General features: G+C 52.0%; 2 long non-coding RNA genes across 2 annotated transcripts; one reads left to right on the top strand and one right to left on the bottom strand.

Annotated features, from left to right (window-relative positions):
* Positions 1–6134: 6134 nt before the first annotated feature.
* On the top strand, positions 6135–7856 carry LOC138681986 (uncharacterized). Its single transcript, XR_011322218.1, has 2 exons — positions 6135–6400; positions 7316–7856. It is a non-coding gene; the product is annotated as an uncharacterized lncRNA (long non-coding RNA).
* Positions 7857–21282: 13426 nt separating this feature from the next.
* On the bottom strand, positions 21283–25500 carry LOC138682086 (uncharacterized). The gene is made up of 2 exons (XR_011322303.1): positions 23758–25500; positions 21283–23362 (listed from the first exon to the last, which is right to left on the bottom strand). It is a non-coding gene; the product is annotated as an uncharacterized lncRNA (long non-coding RNA).
* Positions 25501–25515: the final 15 nt, after the last annotated feature.

Below are 25515 nucleotides of genomic sequence, written 5' to 3'. Positions count from 1 at the left end.
CACTTGTTTGCATCCGTAGCTACGGCTATTTTCTTCAATCGATCGCCAACAGCTACGTAAGGAGGAGTTTGATTTCATACGTCAGGATGGTGCCTGATGGAAAGAAACCGGGTGGTAGCTGGGCGGGTGTGCGAGCAACGCCGGAGCAATGGGGAACGCTCAGCCTTGAATTCGGGAGCTCTGACTTGGTGTGTGAGGCTTGTGGTTTGCTGGGCCACTGGCTGAGGCTCAGAGAGGAGTTAAGAGAAACTCAGGCTGTAAAGCTGCTGCTCAGGATGGTCCCTCCAGGGCTCTGGGGACAATTTCCAGCTGCTGAGCTGAGGACGGTGCCAGCCCCAGCCGTGGCTTGGCAGATGGTCCAAGGATCCAGCAGGCTGGGACGTCCTGCTGCCCGTCCTGGCCGTGGGGGACAGCTCTGGTGCAGGGTCCGAGGGATGCAGGGCAGCGCGATGCCATCGGGACGAGGCCCCAGGCTCCCGGACGGAGAGGGACCAACGCTCCCCGGTGCTGCCTCCAGATGTGCATTTCATTCCAATTTAGTCAGATATTTACTGTGAGACCATAAAGCTGTGAACTGCTCTCGGACGTGTTTCCAGGGCTATTCCCCATCCTCTTCCTCCGCGTGGCCATTTCCCACCAGCAAGCCCTTCCCTTGCTGTTTAATTGCCTCACTTAATCAATGCAAATGAGTTATGAGCCATGAATGGTCTCTGATCCCAGTGCAAATCCCTGTAAAACATGCAGCTGGAAAAACTCTTCTCTGGACTTTGGCTGGTTTTCCTTCCGTGTTTGCTGAAGCATGTGCTGCTCCCCTCCCAGAGGCAGGCTGTACCTGCCGGGGATGGTGTCCGTGTGTCCGCAGGGTGCCAGCAAACCCACTCACGACGTGCCCTGTGCCGGGGTGGGTGGCAGAGCTCCCCTGGGAGCCATGGAGGGCTCAACTCAAGGCATCAGGTGCCCCCATCAGCTCGAAAATCATCAGGGCTTTTCCTTCTGTGCTGTCCTCATAGCAGCATGGCTCTGCCCTCATCTGCCTCCCCACCGATGTCCTCGGCTTCCACGCCTGCCCTGAGCCGTGGGTGCTGCACAGTCCGTTCTCTGCACTCCTCACTGGGCATATTTTTAATAACCCCGTTTCTGCGTATTGCCTCTGTCCTGCACACAGCCCCTGCTCACATTTGGCAGGTTGGACAGGCTTGAACACCCCCAACTGTCACTGCAGAGCCATATCAATATTCATTTCCAGTCCCGCATGAAACCCACTGAACCCTGGTGGCATGTCGGCAAGAGTCTACCCTTCGGGGGTTTATTGAACGTTCCTTGTTGCAAACCTCAGGGAGGTTGGTTGTGAAGCATCAACAATTTCCTTGAAGGACAACAGCGGGATCTATTGATGTGGCCATCCACCCACCCACCCACCCATCCATCCAGAGACCCCCCCACGCAACCCCTGCTACCCGGTGTGCGCAGGAGGGTACAGGGGCAGGGAGGGAAGTGGGTCCACACGGAGACGATGGAGATCTGCGGGATGCGCCTGTTGGGTGCTGGGGATGGGTGAGGGGACCGAGGGGCTGGGGGGGTGAGAGCGGTGTGGCCGCGGCCGTGCTGTGCACACCGGTGCAGCTGCCGGGGTTGCTGGCAGGGGCCAGGCTGCTGGCGAGACGCAGCTGGATGGCTCTGCTTTTTTCCAGGCCTGTGTCTCAGTTTCTCTTTATTTTATGTGTTTTTATTTCCTATTAAAAGCACGCTGTCTCATTTCCTCCGTGAAAAACAAGGCTCTTTCAGCAAGACGAATTCCTCCAGCAAAGCCCCGGTCTACACTGAAAAATAAACAGCCAGTGCAGGACGCAGCCGCCTTCTCCCCATGTCCCTCGCTGTCCCACGTCCCCCGCTGCCGGTGCTGGGGTTGGCTCAGGGCAGAGATGCTGAATCCCCTCCCCGGGGACAGAGGGACGGCGTCTGCTGCAGAAACCCATCGGGCCAGCACCGTTTGCTGCCCTGTGCCTCCCCTTCCCTCCCAGGAACCTTCCTTGTTTCGGGCAGGGTTTGGTGGCGGTTAAAGGAGGAGGAACCAGCGACACTTTTCCAGGCTGCTGTGTTCCCTTGCCATGTTGGGAAGATGCTGGGGACCGCAGTGAAGGACCTGGAGCCCTCTCAGTCCCCCAGCATCTGCAACCCTCCACCCACAGGAGAGACAGATCCTCGGAGGCTACGGGAGCAGCTACCAGAGCATCTGCCTCAGCTGGAAGCAGCTACGCAGATGCCTTCGAGATGAAAACACTTCCTCTGCCGCTCCACCTCCACCTGACATTTGGGAAAGCAGAGCTGCAGCTCCCTGGAGCTTTCCGGCTCTCTTAATTGGAGCCATTACACACGCTGCTCATCGTGCCGAAAGGCGTGAAGCGGCGGCGTGGGGCAGCGCTGGCTTGGGCAGGGAGCCTGGAGAGAAGCCGTCCCCGGCTGTTGTCCGGGGAACCTGGTGTTTATCCCGGCCGGCAGCGCCGGACCAGGCCTGGGTGGGTTGTCTGCAGCCTGGGACATGGCTGGCCTGCTGGGGGACTGGCTCCATGGGTGCACTGAGTTGGTGGGTCCTCAGCGCTTGTTTTTTCCGATGGCTCTGACGGGTACCACGGGCTGTGTCACCCGTGGGAGAGGTCTCTAGGCAAGGGGTGAGTGCTTTGTGCAGTTGACCTGTTGCAATAAGCCAGACCTCGCAGGGGCAGAGCTGAGCTGCCTGGCACTGGAGCACAGCCCGGCTGCCTTCCCCGAGCCCGAACACCCCAGGGTGCTGCCTCCATGGGGGCAGCTCTGCCTGCCCTGCCAGTCCCCGCATCGCCTGCAGCTCAGCTCCAACAGACACCCCCCAGGTCTGCAGATTTTCACCATTTTGGGGTCAATCTTTTTTTTTTTTTTTTTTTCCTGGCCATGCTGCCATTTAGCATCCACCCTTGCGAGCAGAAGGCAGTCTTTCGTGATGGTGCTGTTGCAGTGAGAAGATGTTGGGGGGGGTGATGCCCCCCAGGGCAGCTGCTCTGCCCTCCAGAGCTGCCCATGCTTTGCTCTGGCTCAGCTCCAGCCCGTCCCTCCATGGCAAACACAGTGGTGGGCACAGCCGGAGGATGGCAGCTTCTGGGAAGGCTCCTGACAGCTGATTTTACAGTGTTGGCAGCTTGGCTCGGCCTTCAGTCCACTTTTGCTTCAATCAAAATAAATGTGCAATATTAAAGTATCAGAGCCGAACTCCCCAGGCAGAGAGAAACAGAAAGACGTTTATTTTCCAGCCCTGAGCTACGTATTTATTATGAAATGTTGGTGCTTGTCGGGGTGGAAGGCCTGGCAGGGCTCTGCAGCTGCAGCTCGCCAGCCACGGTGCACGCCGGGACAGGGCGAGTGCCTCTGGCCAGATCCTGCCTGTGCCCGGCTCCTCGGCGAGAGTCCGCAGGCTGAGATGGCCACCGCAGGGACTGTCCCTTAAGAAGGAAAAAAAGAAAGGGAAGAAATGAGATGAGGCTGGGGCGTGTTGCTTTGACGACTTCCCAAGGTTTCTTTTGGAGGCTGAGGGCCACGGGAACAAACTCTCCCTGGGGATGGGGCTTCCCGTCGCAAGGCACGATGCTGGCAGAGGGGAAGGGGGCCAGGGAGGGTAGCAGGGGGCTGGGAAAAGCGACGTGAGCTGCCAGCACGTCAGGCTGAGGTCCAACACGTCAAAGGAAAGGCGCAGTGATACCCAGAGCTGGTATTGCCTGCAAACACCCGAACTCTGAGCAATATCTCGAGTTTTCCCAGGTGCGGGCTGAGAAGCAGCTGTAATTACCAACTGCAAGTGATTGCATTAGCTGGGGAGTTATCAAATGCCCTGAGCTGCTGCCAGCAGCAGCTTCTGGATGGAGGAATGAAAGTCTGCACCTTCAGCCGGCGATTCCAGCCAGTTTTCAAGCCTGGGGGAACTGCAGAGGCATTGGGGAATGAGGCAGTGAAGGTCCCGCTTTCCACGCCACGCTGGGTGTTGGTGCTGTGCTGGGACCTGAGGACGGTGGGGCCTGTGGTGAACAGCATCAGGTGGGGTTTGGTGTCTTGCCTGGAGGTTTTTAGCCATGGCTGGCAGATGTTCGGGGTACGTGGACTTGAATTTGCTGTGGAAATGCTTGTGTCTTCATCTGAGGATTTTCAGGGCTCTGCAAGTCAGAAGATGGAAAGTGCAGGTCTGGTGGTGGTCCACGGGGACCGGCTGTGTTTACTGGGCTTCAGGAGCGCTCTGGATGAGGGAGGAAATAACACATGCACAAAATCCTCTGAGGATGCAGAACTGGGAGGATTTGCAAATACCAGAGAGGACAGAGAGGTTAGAAAAATCTGCAGGAAACACAAAGGCCCAATTCGGAAAATGCAAAGCAAATCCATCTGGAGGGGACCGGGGAATGGCAGCAGCACGCCGCGGATGCTGTGAGCTCCTCGGGGCAGCGGGTCTGGGAAAGGCATTCGGGAGGTGCCGGCTCAAGTGTCCCTCTCTTTTAGGAAGAGGCTAGAGGGGCTCTGTCAGCTTTAATCCCTGCTAGCCAGAGTGTCCAAACAGCTCAGCTCCCAGCTGAGCAAGCAGCCAGGTTTTTGGCAATGCCCGGGGCTTAGCTCTCCATAAGACCCGCAAGCGGCAGCTGGCAGGAGCTGGTCGAGCTGACCCGGGTCTCTGGCCGCAGCCTCGTCCTCTCGCAGCCGCTTTATCCCACGGGCGCCAGCTGGGATTGTAATCCCCAGGCTGAAAATGCTCCCTTTGGCTACGGGGTGCCATCCCCGGGCTCCCGTCCCAGCCCCGGGGCCACAAAGGCACCTCGCTGGCACCAGAGGGGTGTAGTGATTGCTACCCTTCGGTTCGGTCGCTGCCTCTTTGCTAAATTGCTGTAACTGCCCTGAAGTGCAAAGGCAGTACGAGGGGCAGGGAGTATGAATAATAGTTGTGCAGCGAAATGCCGCAGGGAAATAATTTCAGCTCTTGGCAGTGGGGTCTAGCAGGGGGGACCTGCTCTTACGCTGACACCCCTGGGCAAAAGCCAAATTAACTTTGGGTGTGCAGGACGAGGCGCTGCACGGTTCTGCCTCTGCGGTTTCTGATGTGTCGCCCTTTCCACTGCCCTATGAACCCAATGGGGCTCAGTGCTTCTCCCCGGCCCCCCCTCATGCTGTAGAGCCCCCGGTTGATGTGCAGAAACCCTTCTCCCTGCTGCTGGCCCGTGAAAGCCGGGACGATGCTGGTGGTGGGGATGGTTTAATGTGGTGCCTGGACGACCTCCATCCCTTTAGGCAGCTCCTGGGAAAGCATCCCCTCACGTGGGGCAGCCTGAATGTCACCCAGGGCAGTGGGAGTGGGGAAGCTTTATGCGGTGTGGAGGCTGCGGGAGGATTAAAGGCAGATTGATTGGGCCTTAATAGTTCTACCATAAATTCCTTCTCCAAACGCTGTTTGAGAGCAGTGAAACCCCGGTGTTCCCAGAGCTCCCTTGCTTATTAAACAACCTAATGAAGTGATTTGATTAAATGCAGGGAAGTCTTTCTGGCTGCCCTGGTGCTTTGTAGCAACCTGGGATTATCAAAACTGTTACTTGGGAGATGCAGTGCTTTAAGGTGTGCCTTGTTAACTATAGCTCGTTCCCAATTTTGCCGTGGTTAATTGCCATGGTTGTTGTTTGTCACTTGGTTTGTGGGAGTGCAGGAGAGCCCCAGGCATGTGCTGATGCCCAGCCAAGGCGATGGGCTTGAAACTAGAGATGTAAAAGGCTGTGCCTCTCTGCTTTGCGAGGCTTGCAGCTCAGGGGTTAAGTAACTTTGTGGAAAGTAAGATCCAGAGCTGGCGGCAGGGTTTCTCCTATAGAAATGCTGCCATTCGGGCCCGAGCTGCAACCACAGAGCAGAGAGCGGTGGATATCCCAGGAGGAGCGAGGGAGATGAAAGGAGCGGGGCGAACACCAAAGGCGAAGGCTCTAGCACCGACCACTGCTCTGCCTTCAATGGGGACCGGCACCAAGTGGGATGGGCAGCTGCTGCCAGGGGCTCTTCTAATACCAATAATTAATAGCAACAGTAGTAAAAAGAGCTGGTGAGTTTGAGAGAGAGAAGAGTCTAGTCCAGGCTGCAGAGGGAGAGTGGGAAGGAGCACCATGAGTAACAGACATAAAAAGAGAGGAGGCAATGTGACCTCTGCAGATACACAAATTACTCAGCTTCTTCTGGCTGCATCAAAGACTTTCTGACTCACCAGCCTGGGGATTTAACCCCTGGATCTCAGGCTGTGCTGGCAGACTGCTGGCGGGATGCAAGGAGGCGGCTGCTCCGGCTCCTCGCTCGTGCGGGAATGTGGCAGGAGCCTGCCAGGCGTCCCCCATCCTCTTCAAGGCAAGGAAGGCTCCAGGTGCCCCCCTGGGCTTTGGGGGGCATGGTGGGTTTGCATGGGGACCCCAGGACTGAAGAGGTGGAGGGATGAGGATGGAGGTGGAGGGAAGAGGTCCATCCCTTCCAGCCGCCTGCAGTGCTGGCTCCCAAATCCTGCAAATGCGCCTCGTTTGCCCCTTCTCCTCCCTCCCCAGAGCCTTGGGAACTACCTGGAGCTGGCTGGGTCCAGGGGGTGACCAAGAGGCTGTGGGGGGGGGGGATGTGCCTTCCCAGATTCTCCATGCAAAGCTCCAGAAAGCCCCCTGTTCTAGCCTAGCCCCAGCTTCACCTTCCACAACCCTGGTGCCGCTGGGGATGGAGGGCTTGGGTGCAGCCTCCAGACAGCCCCTTCCTCCCTGGCTCTCCCTCCTCAAAGGGGTTAAACTCTCCCAGGCTTGGGGCTTTTGTTCCCTTACACCCGTCTGGAGGAATAATTGGAACCAGGTTGCTGCTGAGTGGAGCTACTTGGTTGGAGAGTGTCTGCACTGCTTCTCCCCTCATTGAACCTGGCCTGAAAAAAACGAAGAAAAAGCCCGAGATGCTGATGGGCATCAGAGCTCATCACCCCTGTTCTGAGAGTAGGAAGGGCAGGTCTGGAGGGACACCAGCATAGGAAACTTTCTGCTCCCTCTCACCCCAGATCACCTGGAAAAACAGGAAAGGAAAGAGGAGAAAGAAATTCCAGCAAAGGAGGGAAAAGAGCTGCAGGAGGCAATATAGAGGCTGTGCCCATGGAGCTGTGCCAGGGAAGGGCTGGAAAGGGCTGGGAGCAAGTGGGGAGAGACGGGATGATAAGGGATGGAGCTCGGCTAGGTGGAAAATACAGGAGGAACTTGATTTATTTGCTGTTTCCCTTCATTTCCTTTGCTTCCAATTTTCATCGTGGTTTATGAAGAGTTTATCTTGAAGCTTGTGCAATGACTGGACCGACTCCACGCAGAAACAGACTTGGAGCAAAACCATCACCAGCAAAACAAACCTGGAGCCCAACCTGGGCTGTGATTGATAATCCTGACTATCGGGGCCTCTGGAGTTTGTTTAAACCAAGCTGGGATTTTTGCCAAGACAACTTTCATTATGAGATTTCCTGTGCTGCCAGGAGAGGCAGAAACCTCATCAGAGCAGCCTCTTCTGGTGCATTGCATTTTCCATTTCTGGGCCTTGGTTGATCTCTCTTTAAAAGAAGAGAGTGAGAGAGGCGACTGGAGCTGGACAGGACTGGGAGTTTCAGTTTCACTGGAAAGGCCCCATATTCTGCTTTTTTTCCACTCCAGAATAATACAAAAACAAAAATAAGACATTTCCCGTAAAACAGAACTGTTGGAAAAATCTTCCTTGGAGTTAAAAGAAACATTATTTTTTTTTTCAATACAATCAAAATATTTCACTCCTATTTTTACCTTCAGTAAAGCCCTTAATGGGAAATCGAGACTGTTTTTAGGGATGCGATTTCACCTGCACTTGATAGTTTTCACAGCACTCGGCTCCCCGGGGCGATGCATGCTGAGAGCTGGGGGGGTCTTTGGGTGCTCGGCCAACCTCTGTCCCCCTGCAGCTGCTGCCCTGTTTCAAGGGAAAGGCTGGGGCTGAAGGAAGGGAACCAAGGGATGTTACCCAGCACCTCTTCCCACTTTCCCCCTTGGCTGCTGGAGCGCTGCCAGCTCGTGCCCCCAAAATGCGAGCGGTGAGTGCCAGCATCCCAGACCCGAAGGCAACACTCCTGGTGCTGCTCCTACATGGGAGATGCTGAGCCCAGGGTGAAATTAGGTGCCCACCCCCCTCATGAGCAACTGAACAGATTTCTGCTCCATCCCTTTGTACAATGAGCTCTTTGCACAACCAAGCCTCAAATATTTGGGTGATGAGTGGCCAGACGAAACCAGGAGAAGGGCTGGGTGATGAGTCCATGTTCTGGATGATTCCCAGCTCTACCAAGCTTGGGGATGATCCCGGGTTAATTACAGCCCTGCTCTTCCCCAGGGTGGAAGGAAAGCATTTATGGGGAGAGGGGTATGAGGATACAGCCCTTGGAGGACTGCTCCTGGAATGGTTTTGGAAATCTGATGCTGCCACCGATGCTTCCCGGCTCAACAGCTGACCCATGTGCGGTGCCCACGAGGAAGAGTTAACTCTTCCCTGCAAGCACCGTGCATCCTACTGCAGGGGAGGGGAGAGGGCTGGATTCGCCCCCTGTTCCTGGCTGGGCACCCCAGGTGCTTGGGCATGGCCAAGTGTGAGAATGAAATAACCTGGCTCAGGGAAGGGGCTGTTTGAAGGGAAAGGGGAAACCTCCCCCCAGATGTTTCCTCGGGGGGGAAGAGACCCGTTTCCCATGGGATCTTTATTCCTTGAAAGAGGCTGAGATGAGAAAATGGAGCACTTGCTTGCAAAGGAGAAAGGATGCTGGGCAGAGCAGATGGTTTTTGGTTTCATGGTGAGAACAAGGGAGGCAGAAAGAGTTGGGGACCAGCCACTGCAGCCTGAGTGTGTCCGAGTAGCCCCAACACCACCACAAACGTGGCCATGGGTCTGGGGGGGGGGGCAACTTGGCAGAAGGGGCGATGGGTGAGGGCAGACCCTGGGGACTGAGGATGCCCGAGTGTGGGAAAGCATGGGTGGAAGCTCGGTGGGGTGGGATGCTGCCCAGGGTAGGGACAGGGAGCTCTGGCAGGCAGGGTCTGTGACGCAGGACCCGGGCGAAGAGCTGCAGAGGGACGGGTGCCTGCAGGGGTCTGGCACAAGGGTTAGGGAGAGATGGATTAAGTCAAAGCCCCTGGCAGCTCTCAGCAGTTAGAAAAATGAGCTGAATTTATAGCTGTAATATTTGGAGCAGTTTCTGAATATCTCTGGGGTTTTGAGAGAGGCCTGTTTTCTACTTGCGCGCTGCCAAGCAATATAGGCAAATCTGTACTGGGTGTAATATGCAATAATATAATGGGGCCACGGAGATTACTCCCCAGATCAGACCTGTGCATTCATCAACCCCGGTCCCTCCAGCCCATATGTGCTCTCTGGTTTCGCCTCCCCATCACGCATGCACAGGGACCTTGGGGACCGCCACTGCCCCGTGCTGCCGGGGCAGCTCACGCGCCGTGTGCTCAGGAGATGTCCCAGCCGAGGTGTATGGCTCTGTCTCGGGACATCTCAAGTGCTTTTGGCGGCTGTGGCTGAAATGCTTTTGGAGGTGTCTGTCCCCAGGCTGGGGTTTTCCTGGGGACAGCTGAGCGGGGAAGAGACTCGCTGTAAGAGCTTCTGTGGTTGAAGGGACACTGTTGTGTTTCCATCAGGATAATGCACTATTATCTTGCTGTAGAAGTTTCTCCATGCTGTTTCACTCTTGCACAGGAGGAGAATATTTATTTCCAGAAAAGAGTAATTACAAGGGTCTCCCCAACCGTGCCTTCTCCAGTGGGGGCTGCTGGCCAGTACAGGGCTGGTTTTACCGTAGAGGTCCGTTAGCCCTAAATCACAGCATCCCCACTAATTTTTCCAAGGGGGAACAGCGCCAGGGACCAGGACCCCCAGGGCTGTGCCTTGTCCCCACCGCGGTGGTGGGTTCCCTCTGCCTGGGGGTGCAGGGGGAGCAGCAGCTGGGCTCCCGAGGCAGCTGATGCCACGCGAGGAAAGTGTCCGGCTGGCTCCTGCCTTCAGAGAGGAAAAATACTGGACCAGGAGGAGGAGGCAAGGATGAAGGCCAAACCCAAGGGAGGACTAGACACGACTTAGGTGTTTCCATTGCAAACAGCAGCTCGGTGACGAAGCCCAGACAGTGCGAGGGAGGTGACGGAGGCCCTCGGCTTGGGGCACCGCTGCAGCGGCCGGGCAGCTGGAGGGCTCAAGGGGCATCTGCATGGTGGGCACCCCCTGCTTCCACCCCCGCAGGGACTTCCCAGGGGCACAGCAAGGCCCAGCCAGCAGTGACAGATGGGTTTCACCACGGAAGGCAGGGCACATGTCCATGGCAGCTTGGTGACTCCTTTTCTTCTGCATCCCCGACGCCTTTTGGATTGTCCAAGTCTTTGTGCTCATTGACTCCTGCCACCCCAATGTCCCCAGTCTCCCTATGTGTGGGCAGGCCTTCATGTATTTTATTATGTATTTATTTAAAACCCTACTAAACCCTTGGCCTGAGCGGCATCTTGTGGTGATGGATCCCACCGGCTAATTGTGTGTTCGGCTCGAAATATTTGCTTTCATGGTTTCCATTGCACTTCATCTGGAGTTTCATTGAATCACCCCCTTGTTCTTGTTTTAACCAATACTGGCAGCTCTTCCCACTGCTGAGCTGACACCACGAACCCTTCCATCATCAAAAGTGCTGTCGTGGCTGAAGGAATCTTTGCCAGCACGGTACCCCCCCATCCCTGCTGCCAGCGTGGTCTGATGCATGCTGTGCCTGGCTGAGCCCGTGGGAGACATGCCGGGGGGTTGCAGCTACCTCTTGTCCTGTGTGAATAGCGAGGAGGAGAGGGGAAAGCTGTCCTCTCTTTCGCTAAAAGCTAAATCAAGTGTGGCTGCTGGCAGGCAGCCAGCTGCAGAGCTCGGGGTGCCAGCGCGGGGCCATCTGCAAAGCGCTGCAAGAGAGCAAGAAGCGAGCAAAGCATCGCAGAGAGTGTGTGGGGCAGCGGTATGGCGTGAGCTCTTCCCCTCTCCGTCAGTCTTGGGGGGGCAGGCAGGACTGGGGGGGGTGGTTTGGGGTGCAGGCAGTCCCTTCCCCGTGTTGGGGAGCACTGGGGAGCTGCTGGCTGGGGGAAGTTGTCAGCCCCATCCCTGCGTGGGGTAAGATGGGGGGGGGTCACCCTTAGTGCCCTGGCCTTGTGCCATGAGAAGGGCAGAGTGGGCGCAAAGCGGGTCCCCAGATTGGCACTGTTTACCCCCAGGGGGGTAAATTGCTCCCTTGGGGATTTAAGGGGTCTGTGGCTGGAACAAACAGGGGTGACAGTGGGGCATTAAAGGCAATCCCAGCCCTGCTCTAGCTGCAGCCCCTGGCTGGGATGTGCTGGCCCCAGCTGGTCTCCCATCCCCAGCTGCTCCGGGGGGGCTGGCAGGGGTTCCCCCCGCTCCCGGCCATGCTGGGACGGGGCAGTGGCACTGCTGCTGCTTTGTGCTGGGGTAAGGGGAAACCACCAGCCAAGAAAGCTCCTTCACTCAGCTCCAAAATGTTTTGTTCCCAGCATGATGTACTGCTAAACCCGGCACCGATAGGAACTGGTTCAGTGACAGGTCAAACTGCTGGAGCTAATAAGGAGCGGGGAGAGGATGTCCTCGCTTTCCAAGGGTTGAAGCAAAGCAGCTGGCACTGGGAGAGCTGGATGTGCTGGAGCCTTGCTGGGTTTCTTGCAGACCCTCGGGGAGGGTGGGCGCAGGAGGCCTGCTTCTTGCTGCCAAATCGGTTCCCCGGGGAATGTGCCTCGGTTTCCCCCTTTGCAAAGTAGGTGGCGGGATGCTGGAGGCAGCTTTGGGATGAACAGATGGGACATGACCTCTGAGACGGAGCAGCATTACTGGGGGAGGGTGCAAGTAACCGCTTCCTAAAGAACAGTTCCATGGCGAAACGCAAGCCCTGGGAGCCTCCCTGGGGAGCTTGGAATCACTTTGCCTTTGCTTATTTAAAATGTCAGGCCTAATATTACATGAGCAGAGAGACAGGACGTTTCATAGCATCTCTGTACCATGCCTGGAGCTGCCCAGCTGGGGAATAACGGGGGGCTGTTTTCTCTGGGGGTGCAGGGGCATGTGGTGCAAGAAGCCAGTCTGGGTGTCACTGGGTTTTGCCTGGGGGGGGCGGACGGACCCCAGGGTCAGGAGGGGCCCCCCGGTTCCCGCATCGTTGCCCTGCGCAGGCACGGTTCCCAGGGCCCCACGGTGATGCTCGGCCCCCGGCGCTGTGGCCATGAGCTGATGTGCTCAGCAGCCCTTGGCCCCGCTGCCAAGAGCTAATAAGCGGCTGCTCAGCCTTGCAGGGGAAAAAAAAAAAAAAAAAAGGGGTTTTGGACTTCTCTCTCTCCAAGAAATGAGTCGGATGATTTAATCCCCGAGAAATGTGAGGTTTGATGAATTCTGTATCCCCTCCCTGCACTTAAAGCAGCCACGAGAATAGTGGGGTAGGGAGGGGCTGGGGGGGATGCAGGGAGGGCTGGGGGGGCTCGGTGGCCGTGGCACAGAGTGAGCAGAGCTGGAAGCCACGCTATGGCCACCCCTGGGGACAGGGCCTGCCCTGCTGTCACCCCGTCTGTGACAGACGGCAGGGATGGGGTCCCTGTGTGCCACGATGCCAATTCCCCATCACTGGGCTGGTCCCTGTCCCAGCAGAGAGCTTCATGCCCCTCCTTCCACTTTGCCTTTTGCTTGGCAGGGACCGACGTTCCTCCAGGCTGTCCCGGCAATGAGTTTGCTGGGTCTCAGCCCCTCTTGGAAAGATTGCTCCTTCCCTATGGGGAGACCATTGCTTTCAGTTTGGCCTCATTCCTGGGCGGACTGGGAGGATGGGGTTGATGGAGTGGGTACCGTCGGGATGGGCAGCAGGCGGTTTGGGTGAGGGCAGCGTGCTCTGCGCTGGGGATGCAGACGAGCCTCGGGGCTGAGATGGGAGCACTCTCAGCCCAGTGCTCGGGCTGGAGGGTGTGGGTGTGTGTGCATCAGCCCCTGTGTGCCAAGGCTGAAAAGCAATAAAAATAAAAGCTTTGCACAACTCTGGAAATACTATGGGTTGTCTAAACAGAAAAGACAGCTGGCTCCGCGGCCCTGCAAGCGCGATGCTCTCCTCTGCCTCAGTTTCCCCAGAGGATGATGGGGGATGTGGATCCCCATTTCTCCCCTCCCCGCATCCTCACCTCGGACTGTGATGGGGGGCAGGACAGGCTGCTGGCTCTGCCTGGCTCCGGGGCAGGAGCCGCTGGGACCATCCTGATTTAGGCTGGCTCGTGGCGTTTGCTGGCTCCTCACGCAGTGTCACGTCTCTGGCAAAACCTGAGCGGAAAGGGGTTTACGGCTGCGGGTGGGAAGCTGAGGCGCTGCGGCGGGGTTCACGTTCCTCTGCTGCGTCTGCACTGGGAGCCAGCGAGGGTGAGCGGCTTGCAGGCGTTTTCCATTCCCTAACCCTTCCCTGGCTGTCGCAGCGCCTGGGCTCGGGCACCCGACGCATGAGGCTCTTCTCCAGGGCAGATTTGCCCATAGGTTTAATGACCAAAGCAGCAGCTGTGCTCAAAACAGGGGTTATTTCTTGTTTTTTCTCTCTTTCCTTTTAAACACCTGGCTGGGGCAGAGGTCAGCTGCCTTTTCAGCTGCATTTCTTACTTGGGAGCGAGTGCAGCTTGTTCTTTCCAGCCTGGCCCTGTCTCTGTCCATCTGTGCTGGTGTGTCCTGGTCCACGGGGGACCAGGGGGGTTTTGCTCCCTGGTTCAAGTAGTGGGAGATGCTCAGGGGTGGATGGAGAGGCCAGGCCACACCTGGGAAGAAGGGACAGGTATATGGGATGAGCATATCTGCATGGAAAGGATGCAGACCACCTCCTCCTTTTGCCTCCCTCCCTCCCTGTGTGCTGGGATCCCTGTGCTGGGGTGACCAGTGACACAAACCCCTTCCCCAGCCAAGCACCGAGCTGAACCTGCGTGTCCTTGTGCCTCTGGAATGCTTTGGACTGGGGCTGCTTCATTCAAGGGGGGGGCTTCAAGCACCTTCCACATGTCCCCTCAGCAGCCATGCTCATGGAGCACCTTCCCAGGTGTTTCCAGATGTTTGCTGGAGATGGAAACATGGGCATGGAGCAGGCACGCTCTGCCCCTGCCCCATGTGCAGCCGGTGGAGGGGGTGGGGAGGAAGCACATCATGCATCATCTCAGCAACGTGAGAGCGGGATCCATGCATTACAAAGCAACATACTTTTCCCCTTCGCTCACTTCCCCTCTCCAGAGCTTTGCTTGGAGCCAAGTGTTTCTCCCAGGCTCATGGTGACACTCTCCCAGCTCTCTGGCTCTTGCGTGTGGAGGCTGCTGTGATACCGTAAATCGGCAGTTCAGAAACTCTTGTTTCTTGACTCGATTTTGGAGTTTTAGAAAGCAGGCATTCTTTATTGCAGCACTGGGTACACGGGGGATCGCTCCACCCATCGTGCACACCCGCCAGGTCTAGTCATATAGTTTATATACAAGTTCTGTATGCATATTCATTAGATTTCCGAGAATTGTTATACATATTCATTAATTTTCTGGGAAATTATTAGCATATGTAAATGTCCTTTGTGAAGGCGTACTCAGGGTCTATGGTGGTCTTCAGGAGTCCTCTGGTGGTCTTCCATAGTTTTCCTCACTTGTCCGCTGCTTGACCCCTCTTGACGGATTCTGCGCAGTATGGTCCTTCATATATTTTGGAACAACTTATCCCAAGGAGTGCTCGTTACTACAATCTTATCATAAGGAAGGCTTGTTAGTGCTTCCCATGTTTACATTAGTGATGCTACCCGTATGGTACTTCAAGCTAAATTATCTACAAGGACAGAAGCAAGGATAAAAGTTCTTATCTTTTCCGGCCTTATGTATCAGGCAAAGTCCTAGTTGTGCATTTTCAACAAAGATCCTAAATTCACCAAGCTCCCAGTTTAGTTTTAATTACTGATGCTTCTGCTCAGCTTTGCCTTTCTAACCTTCGACCTTTACTATATCAATCCACCCTTTTCCTTTAAAATTGGTGAATATTTTATTCAGCAATCTTTTTCTCAGAATACTTGATTGGTAATGCATTTACAACAATACAATAATACGCACGCAGCAATACTGACAATGATAATAAGTGTTATTATAACAAACACTTGTTTTAGCCATTTTAGTCCTGGTAACCATGAAGTTACTTTATCCCAGATTTCTTCAAATCCCCAGGATGTGTCATCCATGGCTACTCTATGAATTTGTTGGGTTTGTTTCCATATTTCCTCCAAATCAGTAGTAATCCTCCCTGTTTGATCTATGTAAACACAACAGCTGGTGTTTATGGCTGTGCATACCCCTCCTTGAGAGGCTAGGAGCATATCCAGTGCCATTCAGTTTTGGAGAACCATTTTAGATAGACTGGAAACTTCAACTTGGAAGGCTTGGATAGCGTCCACTCAATGACTGCCGAAAAGTTCACTAAAGTTTTCTCCAATTCACTTACCCCTAACCAAGGTAGGAACCATCTAACAAAGCTGTGAAATCCTGTGGGGTGGTCAGCAATAGCATTTCCTTTAATCATCTGACTTAGATAAACAAGGAAATATAATTTCCACATTTGTCTTTACACAACAAGCGTCAACTGTGGATCAGACACCTTTGGTTAATTTCAATTTCAGTGGAGCTTTCTGTTCCACTTTCCATTCAGGACTTGCTTTCTTAATTCTTGAATAATGGATCCAAGGTCCTTTTCCATTCAATTTTACTGCGGTGTATGTAGTCAATAAAATTTGATAGAGTCCTTTCCACTTCTCCTGTAAAGGTTCCAATGTCCAGGACTTGAGATAAACCCAATCTCCAGGTTGAAATGGATGAGCTGGTGAATCAAGATTCAGAGATTTATTCAACACCACATACATATCTAATTCTTGCAGAGTTTTTCCCAAAGCAATTAAATAATTGGCGACATCACTTTCTCCTTGTATTCTCATCTCCTCTGGTAGTCCAGAGGCTGATATGGCCTTCCATATAACAATTCATAGGGGCTCAAACGTTGTCTGCCCCTAGGTGGTATTCTAATTCTTAACAAAGCTAAGGGTAAAACTTGTGTCCAATCCATTGAAGTTTCCTGACACAGTTTACTCATTTGTGTTTTGAGAGTATAATTCATTCTCTCAACTTTCCCACTAGCTTGAGGTCTATAAGGTGTATGTAGGTCCCAAGTAATATTTAACATTTTAGCCAATTCCATAATTATTTTTGCTATGGAATGAGGACCCTGATCCCATGACATCCCAAAAGGTATTCTGAATCTAGGAATTATCTTTTAATAAAATTTTTACAACTTCTCGAGCTTTATTGGTGTGACATGGAAAGACTTCAGGCCACCCGGTATATGTGTCTACAAAGACTAATAAATATTTCAATCCTCTTGTCCTGGGTAATTTAGTAAAGTCAGTTTGCCAATACTCACCAGGTGCTCTTCCCTCAGTTATTTTCCTGAAATGAATTCTATTCTGTGTTTTTGGATTATTTTTACAGCACACTTCACATCTTTCAGTTACAGATTGTACACTTTCTACCATATTCCTACTAATAATCGACTTCTGTAAATGTTTTAACAAATTCTCACTCCCCCAATGAACAGAGTAATGTTTTTTTCTCACTAATTCATTCGTGAGGGAGTAGGGAACTACCAGTAGACCCAATGGTGTGACCGCCCATCCATCTTCTCGTTTTTCTGCTTTTAAGGTCTCAATTAATTTCAAGTCTTGTTTATCATATAGGGGTTTATCTGGCAACGCTATTTTCCGTTCTGGAGTTATGACAAAAGTTTCCACTTGTGTGCCTTTTTCTGCAGCCCTTTTTGCAGCCCAATTAGCTAGTTTATTTCCCTGATTTTGAGTGGTTGATCCAGACTGGTAAGCTTTGCAATACATTACAGCTACTTCAGCAGGAGCTTGGACACTTTTTAAAAGTTTCAAGATCTCTTCTTTATGCTTTATTGTTGTTCCTTGTGTGGTCAATAGGCCTCTCTCCTTCCATATATCCCCATGGGCATGTATCACTCCAAATACATATCTTGAGTCAGTCCATATATTTACACGTTTCCCTTTACTCAAGTCCAAAGCTCTAGTGAGAGCAATTAATTCAGCTTTTTGTAAGGATACTTTTGATGATAGACCTTGTGCTTCCATCACTTCAGATATTGTTGTTACTGCATATCCACACGTTCGCTTTCCATTTTGAACAAAACTACTCCCATCAGTATATAATTCTAAGTCTGGATTTTCAAGGGGAGTGTCTTTTAAGCCTGACCTACTGGCATACGCTTCCTCTGCGGTTTGTAAACAATCATGTTCCAGATTCTCTTCCACCTGCTCCGTCACTAGGAAAGTAGCAGGATTCACAACCGTTGTTGTCATAAGCTGTGTATCATCTTGCTCTAGCAGAATCAATATTTTATCATTCGGTTTGGAGCTAACCAATGTCTCTCTTTCTGTTCTAATACTGTGATTACTATATGTGGTACATATACAGTGATCTTCTGACCCAGGGTAAACTTACGAGTTTCCTGTATTAATATCACAGTAGCTGCCACAGCTTTGAGGCAACCAGGCCATCCTTGACTTACGATATCTAATTGCTTAGAGGAATATGCTACTGCTCGACGCAAAGGTCCAAGAAATTGGGTAAGTACTCCCAATGCTATTCCTCTTCGTTCGCGGACAAATAACTCGAAAGGTTTCACCAAATTAGGTAATGCAAGCGTGGGTGCTTTCAGTAATGCTTGTTTAAGATTTTTGAAAGCAGCTCTTCCTTCCTCAGTCTGTTTTAAACAATTATTTGAGGAGGTTTTCAGTATCTCATATAACGTTTTCACCAATAGCCCATACTCATCAATCCACCATCCTGTCATTCTTAAGAAGGCTCGCAGCTCTCGAAGCGTGCTTGGCTCTGGAAGTCGACAAATAACTTCTTTCCTTTCCGCGGATAGTTGTCGGTGTCCTTAAAGACTTCCAAGCACAGGTACATCACGGTTTCTTGAGCTATCTGGGCCTTCTCCTTCAATGCTCGATAACCGCTCATTCCGAGAAAGTTCAAAAGACTTATAGTTAATTTCAAACATTCTTCATGAGTTTCTCCTGCCAATAGAATATCATCTACATATTGTAACATAACACCCTCTCTGTTTTCAGTTCACCAAATTTTGAGTTCTTCAGCAAGCTGATTTCCAAAAATAGTGGGGCTATTTTTAACCCCCTGTGGCAGTACAGTCCAGGTATACTGAGTTTTCCTTCCCATCTCTGGATTATCCCACTCAAAAGCAAATATCTCCTGACTTTCAAATGCAAGCGGGATGCAGAAAGGAGCATCTTTCAAATCCAATACTGTGAACCAACCCTGCTTTTCCATCAGGCTTGTCAGTAAGGTATATGGATCTGCGCAACCACAGGGTATATAACCTGCACTATTTGATTGATAGACCTTAAATTGTAAACTAATCTGTACATTTTTCCATTTGCCTTTTTCACTGGCAGAATTGGGGTGTTATACTTAGACTCACACTCCTTTAACTATTCATGTTTTAAAAATTTTTGTATCAATGGTAATAATCCTAATTTAGCTTCACTTTTCATAGGATACTGTTTCAACCTTACCAGTGCCGATTCTGACTTTAAATCTATTCTTACAGGTTCAGCTCTTTTCGATCTTCCAGGTACTTCTCCAGCCCAGACAAAGGCAATTACTGCCTCCTCCACTTCTGTAGGTATTTCTCCACTCACTGGTTTATCTTCCTGTAACAAAAATACTGATGCTTGGACATATTTAGATTCTGGTATCAGTACTTCTACTTTCCCTTCCTAAAATTTTATTTCTGCTTCAAGTTTTTCTAACAAATCTCGGCCTATCAATGGTTTTGGTGCACCTGGTAAATAAAGAAATTGGCGTGTAACCCATTGTTTTCCAATTTTGAACTTTAAAGGTTTAAAAAATGGCCTCCGCTCAGAGATTCCTGTCGCACCAATAACTCTTACCAAGTCGGTCCCTAATTCAGGTTGCATTGTATTTAAAACCGAATATGTTGCCCCGTATATAGCAAACACTCCACCTCCTCATTCCCCAGCTTAATTATAACCAGAGGCTCTGCTGGGGAAGAGTCCTCCGGTCCCCTTCAATCCTCATCCTCTATTGCTAGCACAGGTGACCCGCTCCTTTCAATTCCAGCAAGGAAGGGCATTCCTTTTTCCAGTGACCCTCCTTCTTACAATATGCACACTGATTCTGTCCCACAGTCGGGTTTGGTACACTTCGTCATCGGCCTCTTCCTCTAAAACCACCTCTTGATCCCCCCCTTAGTCCCCTCCGAGACACTTGCATACTCTCGAGCGCAGCCGTTAATCTCGCATTCCTTCTGGTGATCCCTATTCCTATACACTATCCAAGCAATGTCCAACATCTTTCCGATATCTCTAGCCTCTGCTCCTCGCAACGTTTGTAACTTCTTCTGAATATCATCAGATGATTGTTCAACAAAGAAAGTTGCCAACTGACTTTTTCCTTCTTCTGATTCAGTATCTAGAGTAGTATATTTCCGAGCTGCATCCCTTAGTTTATTCAAAAAAATCAGTTGGCGACTCTTTCCTGTCCTGCTTAATCTCATACAATTTAGACCAGTTTATAGCTTTCAGCATTGCATTTTGTATTCTAAACAACACCCACTTCTGATATCGTGCTAGCATCTGTCTATCCTTAGGACCATTAGGATCCCACCCAGGATCGGTGGAAGGGAAATGATTCTCTACTTGTCCTTGCAACATCCCTGAGGCTAACTGTGCCTGAATCTGAGTTCTCACAGCCCTACGAACCATGTCTTTTTCCGTACTATCAAACAACATCTGTAAAATAGCGTCAACATCCTGCCAATCTGGATTTTGGATTTTAACCATCAATTCAAAGGCATTCGCTACCTTTTCTGCATCATCCTGATAATTTCCTGCAGCAGCTTTCCAGTTATTCAAATCTGAAATTGAAAACGGAACTTTTACCACAACCAGTCCATCATTCCCAACAGCCTGCCGTAATGGGGCTTGCAAGGCAACACCCCGCCTACTCCGAGTCCATTCAGCTACCGGAGTGTGACTGGCAGCTTCATCAGTATTTTCATCACTCTCATCCTCAGATTCCTTCTTACAGAACTGAAATCCCTGCCTCGGGGCTCTCAGGCCAGGTGCTACCAGCATTTCTAAATCCTCCTCAACTTCCTCCTGAGTTAACTTCAAACACCTCTGTCCAATACTACATGCAGAACAGCATCTTTTTAAAGCTTTTCCTTTATTCTCCTCCTTCTTATCCTTTTCTAATGCTAAAACCAAAGGGTCAGAAGGGGCTACGTTAATTCCACACTTCTTTTGCCACTCTGGATGCCGTCTTAACTCAAAAAACATATTTGCATACATTACTTCATCCCACTTATTCTCTCTCCTCAAAAACAACATTAACTGTAACAATGTATTATAATTCAAAGCACCATTCATTGGCCATTTTTCACCACTATCCAGCTTATAGAGAGGCCACCATTGATTACAATATTTTATCAATTCTGTTTTCTTGGCTGACCCCCCTGGGGGTCCAGCGATTTGTTTCCAATGTTGTAAAACACATCCCAAAGGAGATTTCTTTAATACACCTCCGGTAGAATTTGCTGCACCCATTTCAATAAACAATTAACAGGTGAGACAAAATTTATATACAAGGAATACTAAAATTCTTACAACAACTACACAGAATAAATAGGACGATCAAACAAACACACAAACTTAAAAATTATTACAGTGGCCACATCCATTCACTCAACATTTCAAATGGGAAACATATCCCTCTGGAAGGAGACTTATCATTCTTTTCTTTCAAAGGGGAGACTTATCCCTTGCTCATAGGGTACTTTCCTTATATTCCAAACCAGCGCGGTCTAAGCCTGCGACTGACGGGTGGGTATTACAAACCAAACATAATCCGAAAGAATGCCTTATACTCACAAACCAGGGTTCTTACTCCGAGCTCTTCGGTCCAGGGATTGAGGTCCCCTCAAGAAACCCCCGGTGCCGGCTGAGGTCCCTGTGATCCCAGGATCCGCTGAGGTTCAGGAGTAGGGTCCCATCTGGGTCGCCAAAACTGATACTGTAAATCGGCAGTTCAGAAACTCTCCAAGACTCGATTTTGGAGTTTTAGAAAGCAGGCATTCTTTATTGCAGCACTGGGTACACGGGGGATCGCTCCACCCATCGTGCACACCCGCCAGGTCTAGTCATATAGTTTATATACAAGTTCTGTATGCATATTCATTAGATTTCCGAGAATTGTTATACATATTCATTAATTTTCTGGGAAATTATTAGCATATGTAAATGTCCTTTGTGAAGGCGTACTCAGGGTCTATGGTGGTCTTCAGGAGTCCTCTGGTGGTCTTCCATAGTTTTCCTCACTTGTCCGCTGCTTGACCCCTCTTGACGGATTCTGCGCAGTATGGTCCTTCATATAATTTGGAACAACTTATCCCAAGGAGTGCTCGTTACTACAATCTTATCATAAGGAAGGCTTGTTAGTGCTTCCCATGTTTACATTAGTGATGCTACCCGTATGGTACTTCAAGCTAAATTATCTACAAGGACAGAAGCAAGGATAAAAGTTCTTATCTTTTCCGGCCTTATGTATCAGGCAAAGTCCTAGTTGTGCATTTTCAACAAAGATCCTAAATTCACCAAGCTCCCAGTTTAGTTTTAATTACTGATGCTTTTGTTCAGCTTTGCCTTTCTAACCTTTGACCTCTCCTATATCAGCTGTGTGCTCCCTCCGGGGCGGAGGGGCTGCAACCCCGGGCTGGGACAGGCAGGCTCCTGTCCCCAGCTCCCGGTGAGGTTTGGGGGAAGCTGAGTTTAATTTTCCAAGCTGGTAGCCACCCAACACCAGTGGCAGCACCCTGCGGTGTGGGTGGCATGCAGAGCCCAGGTGGAGCGCAGTACCTTCCCACCACGGTCCCAGACAAATGGGTCCATCCGAAACCGCCAGCCATCGTTCTGGGGGACATCTGGGGTCTCCTTGTCCCTGCTCAGTGGCCCCTTCCCACAACACCAGTGGCTGACGATGGATACCATGGCTGGCTTGCGAGGCTTTGCTGCCAAATGCTCGAGATTTGACGTTTTGCGTAGAGCACACGCTGCTCTGACCAAGCGGCCGCAGGGGCAGCTCAGGTTTCCTCCTGCTTCTCCCCCCCACCGCCGCCACATTTCTGAAATTAAATTTTTTAGCTCTCCAAAGGGAGTTTTAAGATCTGGCCGTCAGAAAGAACCACTGTGCTGTAAATCATCTGTGTTTGTACAGCACCAAGCACAGCAGAGGCGCGGCTTGGGACGGGGTGGCTGATGCTGGGATAACAAAGAATAAGCATCTCCCTCTGGCCAAATAAACATTTTAAGCTGCTATTCCTGAGGAGCCCAGGCTGTGGTGTGGGGAAGGCAAGCTGGTCTGAGGACAGCCCTTAGCTCGTTCTGTTTGAGAAGCCTCCCACAGTGCTTTGCTCTGCAAAATTCCCCTTCTTGAAACCCCTGGGGCTGGGGCTGCCAGCTCTTGGCATGCTGCGATGTCCCCCAGGGCTGTCCCCTCCGTGGTGTCCCCGGCCAGGGGGAAACGAAGACGCTGCAGTAGCCTGAGCTGCAAACAGCCAGGGAGGCTGCGCTGTTGGAAATCAACGTGAGGAGGTTCAGGGTTCGATCTTCTGCCAGGGGATGCTTATTTTAACTGCACCTGATACGAGCCACATGCACGCATGAGCACCGTGATGCGGTGCATGAGGGGTCTGGCTGGGATGGATGGCGAGGACAGGGAGGATGAGGGATGGAGGTGCTTTTCTGTGTCTACCGTTTCCCAGCGGGAAACAACGAAGTCACCAGCTATAATGGTTTTTTTTTTGCTCAATTCCCCCTCCTTAAACCTTCTGCTGCCCCTTGTTGGTGTTTTCTCCCCTGGGGCATCTGCGCAGCTGTAGTCGACTCCGGAGTGAGTGGGGCATGGCTGGGTGCCGAAAGCTCACTGTGCCTGATGGGCTGGTGGGATGCAGGCTCCGGCCTCGCTGGGGACCACATTCCTCCATGTTTACTCGCTCGATGGCTGTCCCTCTTGTTGCCCTTGGTCGAGACAGGCCGTTCTCGCAGCCCTGGCTCTGTCTCCTGGTGCTTTCATGCTCAAACATTTCCTCTCCTTCCTCCGCCAGACCAAAGCGGTATTTCTGTTACAAACCTCTGCAGAACAAACAGGCCGTGGCCGGGAAAGGGGATAAACTGAAGGGACGCAGCATCAGGGGACCACAGATGACCGGGATGCTGCTAGTCCGCAGCAAGGGCACTGAAACTGGGATCTCCCCAAGACAACAAGAGCCATGAGAGCAGGTTTGCTCCATGACCACCCTCTGTCATCCCTTTTGCCTGGAAGAGCGGGGCCAGATTTTGCTCCAGACGTAGAATAAACCGAGCACGGGGTGCCCAGAGCCACATTCAAGGCTGCAGCCTGTTGCGTCTTAAAAATTTAAAAGGACGTCTTTGATGGTGGATTTGAAACTTGGACACTGAAAGAAATTCCTGCAGAAAGAAAATTCAACAAACAAAGTCCCTTGGCTGAGAGCAAAATTTATACTCACCAGATTTGCTGAAGGTTTTCATGCTTCCCAGCAACAGGAGCTGTGTTAGCAGCTTCGCAGGTCAGACAGCATGGTGGATAAGGTCTAGGATATGAAAGCTTTACATGCTGACATTGCAGGGAGGCTTTTGTGCAAGCAATTGCCCCATTTGGTGCCTCAGTTTCCCCCTTTCAGTGCCCAGCTGAGTATCTGTTAGTTAGCAGGAAAAAAACCCATGAAACATGTCCCCATGGATTTAGGCACTTTTGACTAGTTTTTAAAGCAATTGGCGTGAATCTCCAAACAGCATACTCTTTCCCTATTGATTCTGATCCTTCTCCAGCTGGCAAACACATGTCTCCATCTCAACCCTTTGTTTAAACAATGTGAAATACCTATGTGGTTTCTCTCCATTCTTTTTCCTGGCTTGCACTTGAGCTACCTGCTGGTTTTTAGGCATCCGTGTGCCCCAGCTTGCTGCAAGGCCAGGGCTGTGCCCTCGGACCATCCTACTCCCGGCGGTCAGCAGGCAGCACTCACCAGCAATACTCCGTTTTTGGAGTAAGGGGAAGGGCACCGTGTTGGGAACAAATATATTTAAGGTTTGCAGGGAGCCCAGGGCAAAGTGGGGGAGCCCAGCGGGTGGGAACTTTGGGGGACGGTCTGATTTTGGCTGTTAGAACTTGCTGTTGGTAGCCACCGTCAGCCGAGTGTGGGAGTGCAGGATCGGACCCTCCTGGATGGCTGCCAGCCTCCAGTAGGGTTTGGACAGGGTTTTCAATGAGCCAAACCAGCTCAAGTTTCCTGGCCCTCACTGCAGATGGGCTTAGGCTGGAGAGAGGACTCCTCACGGGGAGGGAAAGGACCCCTTGCCCCCTGAACCCCACATCCCAGGGATGCTTGGGACAGGGGTGCCTGTAGGAGGGAGATCCCCATGGCTGCTGTGCCCCCCACCACCTGGGGTTCCTTGCTCATGCCTGGGCTGTGCCTGAGAGCTTTGAATACGCAACAGGTCCCAGGCTGCCTGTGGGCTCCTTGGAGCAGAAATGTCCCCCCGAGCATCCACAAATGTGCCTGCCCCAGCAGACGCTCGGGAGCCCCAGCGGTCCCTCGGCCATGTCCTCTCAGTGCACAGTGGTTTTTCCAGCCTGGGATCTGTCTGAGGCTCCACGCAAAACCCGGTGGCCCCATGCCCGTGGCCCACTCAGTTGCACGGCACTGCTGTGGCTCCCCTCCCTTCTCTTTATTAAAGTGCCATCAGGATTTAAATTAAAGCTTATCACCAGCTGGGAGCAAATGAACCCTGCCTCATGTTTTACAGGGTGCCATCTGCCAGGCAGGAGCAGAGACCCCAGCACAGGGCTGGCTCCCTTCAGCAGGGCTGGGGGGCAGTTGGAAGTCACTCTGGGCAAGTGGGGGACCCGGGTGGGACACCCCCCGGGGACGGGCTGGCTGGTGACACACGCCGAACCCCCGTGCTCTGCACCCCCTTTGCGATTCAGCCGTGTTGCTGGAAAGCGCCATCCCAAACTCACGCTCCTGGAAAAAACAGGGGCCGTGGCAAGGGAAGGGCTTATTTAAATTATTAATTAGTTTTGTTTTTAAACACGGGCTCCGAGCAGCCTCCGCAGCAGAAGGAATTGTTATTAAACGCCAGCCCTCCGGCAGGCAGGCCATGTGTGCGCAGCAGAGCCCGCAGCGCTTGGCTGCCAGATAAAGACGTTATTGTTGTCATCATCGTGCCTTCGTCCCAGCCCTCCGCCTCCCGCGCTCCCACCC

The sequence above is a fragment of the Haliaeetus albicilla genome, chromosome 26 (assembly GCF_947461875.1).
Source record: "Haliaeetus albicilla chromosome 26, bHalAlb1.1, whole genome shotgun sequence".
Classification (NCBI taxonomy): domain Eukaryota; kingdom Metazoa; phylum Chordata; class Aves; order Accipitriformes; family Accipitridae; genus Haliaeetus; species Haliaeetus albicilla.
Note: the sequence above shows the minus strand (reverse complement) of the source record. Positions and strands in the feature narration are given on the sequence as shown.